This window comes from Neomonachus schauinslandi, chromosome 14, assembly GCF_002201575.2.
Source record: "Neomonachus schauinslandi chromosome 14, ASM220157v2, whole genome shotgun sequence".
Taxonomy (NCBI): domain Eukaryota; kingdom Metazoa; phylum Chordata; class Mammalia; order Carnivora; family Phocidae; genus Neomonachus; species Neomonachus schauinslandi.
Window position 1 is genome coordinate 75952908 of NC_058416.1, and position 4265 is coordinate 75957172.

The window sequence follows — 4265 nt, forward strand, 5'->3', positions numbered from 1 at the left end:
CCCCCCCCCCCCCCCCCCGCCCAGTGCTTTTCCTCCAATGCAAGTTGCCCTGGGGAGCAGGCAGCTCACTGCTGGGGGCAGGATTCTCAAGTCCAAGCTGAAGGACAGGGAGGATGCTGGGGGCTGTCCCTTCCTGGTCTCGTTGCTCTACCCGCTATCTATCCCCTGCAGGAGGCTGCCTGCTGCCTACAGCGGCCCCGTGGTGACTTTTCAGTTAGAAAAGGGAACCGGAGGGCGGGACAGGGGCGGGGCCTGGATCCTTCCCCCCGCCCCCGGCGTTTGAATTCTAGCTGCGGAGTCCTCCCGAAGCCTCGTGGCTGAGCCTGGGCCTCCAGACTGAAGGTGGATTTGCCTGGGGAAGAGGGGGCGGGTAGTGGCAGAGCCTCCGGAGAGTTTCTGCTCCCACACGCACAGAGGCTGCGGTCCTGGGGCCCCTGAGTAGGGGGCTCCCTGGGATGAATAAGAAAGGACTCGTCAGGAACATAACCCTGCTTCTCCGCAAACCAAAAAGGCTGCCCTTTCCCACGATCAGGAGACAAATCTAAATTGAGAAGCTGTTTGCCTTCCAGAGAATCAGAGACCTAGTTTGAATGTCACTGTCCCCACATACCACCCCCAGCCCCACCCCTGGGGGGCCTCAGGCACGTGAGTTAGCCTTTCTTGACTCATCTATAAAACAGAGGTAGGGTTGCTTAAGACAACTTTTTGTAAAGAGCATGATGCAGAGACCCCAAACTTTCTTGGTTCAAGGCACCCAGTGTCTCCGAAATTTTTTCAGGGCACCTTCTACCCCACCTGCGCAACAAACAACATCCCCCCAGTAAAACCTAACAGTTAGGTTTAGTAAGTATTTAGGCCAAAACAACTCTTAAATATTTATGTCCTAACAACTTAGATGCCACTTGAAAAATACACATAAATTGAAAGAAAAAATATTATTTTAGTTCCTTCTTGAATAATCCTAAGTACCTACTAACGGAATGAGAGCTTGTTGAACAGGACTCTACACAACTCAACCCTTGAAATTAGACTGGGCATTACCACCCTCATTTCCTGTTCCACAATAATTTTCGTATGATACTTGTTTTTTATTGGAACTGCCATAAACCGGCTTTACCGAGTTACCACATCCTCTGAAGGAATGAAGCTCCAACATTCAAACTGCAAACTACCTTGAACTAGCAGTTTTGCATGGTGTCCAGCAGGTGTCGCTGTGGACCTCTCGAAAATCCTGTAAAATAGTGTGCGGTACCCTGGGGCACCTGCCCACGGTCTGCAACGATTTGCAAAGGCAGAGTTCAGGTAAGGCATAAGGCTTCCCCCTTGAGGGGTGCCCTTTCAGCCAGTCTCAAAGCTCTCTTGGAATTCAACTACCACTCCCAATCCCAACTGAGGGCCCACCTGTATTCAAACTCTGATCATTCTTCTTCCCAGCCCCACTACTCTTCACCCTTATGAAACAGTGGCTGGTATATGCGTTGTTCATCTGTTTTCTCATTTAACTCCTCAACAGCCCCATGGGGTAGGTACTTTTTTCTTTTTAAGATTTTATTCATTTGAGAGAGAGAGAGCACAAGCAGGGGGAGAGGTAGGGCACAGAGGGAGAAGCAGACTCCCCACTGAGCAGAGAGCCCGACATGGGGCTTGGGCTTGATCCCAGGACACTGGGATCATGACCTGAGCCGAAGGCAGAGATATAACCAATGGAGCCACCCAGGCACCCCGAAGTAGGTACTTTTCTCCCATTTTACAGCTGAGAAAACTGAGGCTCTGGGAGGATATATAACCTGTCCAGCTGGTGCATAGCAAAGCTAGGATTTGAACCCAAATCCCTCTGATGGCAGAATCCAAACCCTGACCACTATTCCATGCTACCTCTTTCTTCAAGGCAGTTTGCTCTCACTAAATACTTGTTACTATTACTTTGGTGGTGGTGGTGGTTCTGGGTAATTCTGCCTATCGGCCTTGTCACTTCCTAGCTGGTTTTGCAGATTAAGAGACTAAGGTGCCAAGGAACAAAAAAACAATGGTCAAGAGCACAGACTTTGGCCATGACTGCCTGAGTTTGAGCCTGGCTCTGCCACTTACCAGCTGTGTGACCTTGGGCAACTTGCTTAACATCTCTGTGCCTCAGTTTCCTCTTCGCTGGAACGGGCCTGAAAATACTATCTGCCCGGTGAGTTGTTAGGGGGATTAATGAGGTAACACACACGAAGCACTGTGCCTGGCATACTGTAAGCACCCCCCAATATTGAATGATGGTCGTTACGTGGTTATTAACGTGAGTGCCCCACTCCCCTTGGCCAGGCTGAGTTCTCTTCTTTTTCAAAAGTTCTTCCCGTAAGAGTCCCTGCCACCCACCCCATTTGACTCATAAGCCCTGATTCTGGCATTCAAGGCCATCGATACCTCAAACTCCACCCTCTCCCCAGCCCTGCTATCAGCCATCTCCAGAGCACACGTGGAACTCTCTCACATCTATGCTTTGGCACAAGTTCTTTTTTCTACCTGGACACCTCCACCTGTTAAGCTGTCCTGAAGGTCCTCCTGGGTCTCCTTCTGACCCCTTCTATTGCCAACAGCTGCAGGAGCCTTCACGAGCCAGCCTTCCCTACCTCCCTGGAGCAGGACCAGCAGCGTCAGGAAGCCCCAGACTGAGGGTTAGAAATACAGATTCGTGGCTCCACACTCAGAGGGTTTGATTTTGTGGATCCCGAGTGAGGCCCAAATATGCAAGCTCTTTGCATCAAAGGGCAAAGAACTGAGTATTGTTCTCTGTATACAAAGTGTTTGAGAAAGATGTGGAAGGATGTGCTCTAAGCTGTCAACATCAGTTACGTGGGGTGGGAAGGTATGTACAAACAAAAACAACAGCAGGGTTGGGGAAAGAAAGAAAAGAAACCTCAAAAAGAAAAAAAACATTGTAACTATGTGAGGTGATGGATGTTAGCTAAAATTATTGTGGTGATCATTTTGCTATATATACATATACCAAATCATTATGTTGTATGTCTTAAATGAATACAATGTTTTATGTCAATTATAGGTCTACAAAACTGGGGTGGGGATTAGATTATAGTGATAGATGCACAATTTTGTTGCAGTATCTTAAAACCATTAAACTGATACTTTAAAGGGGTGAGTTATATGGTATATGAAATATATTTCAGTAAAGCTCTTAAGAAAGAAAGAAAGAAAAAGAAAAAGAGGGATGCCTGGCTGGCTCAGTTGGTGAAGCATCTGCCTTTGGCTCAGGTCATGATTCCGGGGTGCTGGGATCAAGCACTCGTGCTGTCTCTCAAATAAATAAAATCATTAAATATTTATTTGAGAGAGAGCAAGAGAGAGCACAGGGTGGGGGTATGGGGAGAGTCAGAGGGAGAAGCAGACTCCCTGTGAGCAAGAAGCCCCATGCAGGGCTGGATCCCAGCACCCCGGGATCATGACCTGAGCCAAAGGCAGATGCTTAACCAACTGAGCCACCCAGGCGCCCCAATAAATAAAATCTTTAAAAAATTTTTTAAAAGAAAGAAAATGAGTCTCTGAAAGACACTGCATGTATAATGAAATGATTTGGTGTGTGTAGGTGGGTTAGGATAAACCACAGGTGAGCCGTATGGAAAGATGGTCTCCAAAGATATATTGCAGTTATCTCTAAATAGTGGGATTTTAGGTAATTTTTACTTTTGTACTTATTCTTTTCTATATGATTTGAATAGCTTAACATGAATACTTAATTTTTATGTCAAAAAATTAAGTTCTTTTTAAAGTAATCTCTACGCCCAACATGGGGCTCGAACTCATGACACCCCAGATCAAGAGCCACATGCTCTACCGACTGAGCCAGCCGGGTGCCCTAAGATAAAGTTATTGTTATTTGAGTGGTGACTCCTTCCTGCCCCCGCCCCCAAGAGCCAGCCTCCCCAGGCTATCCTGGCATCCACAGTTCTGTTTTCCATCTCAGGGGTTCCTCTCTGGACCCCCACCTGGTGGCAAAACCCACGGTGTGTCTATTCCTGGGCACACAGAGTTCATAAATGCTGATCCTACACTCTTGGAGTCTATACGCACAGCTCATGCCCAGGAGATACTTGTGGGATGGAGCCCAATCCACACTTTCTGAACCTGTGTCTTACGATTTTTCTGAAGGTGTCTTGTCAGTGCAATCAGGTTGTAAACTCGTGAGAGCAGGAGAACCCTGCCCTCTTTTTACTGCCCTTACCCCTGCCCAGTTCTGATATGGGCACATAGTGACCCTCAAGGGT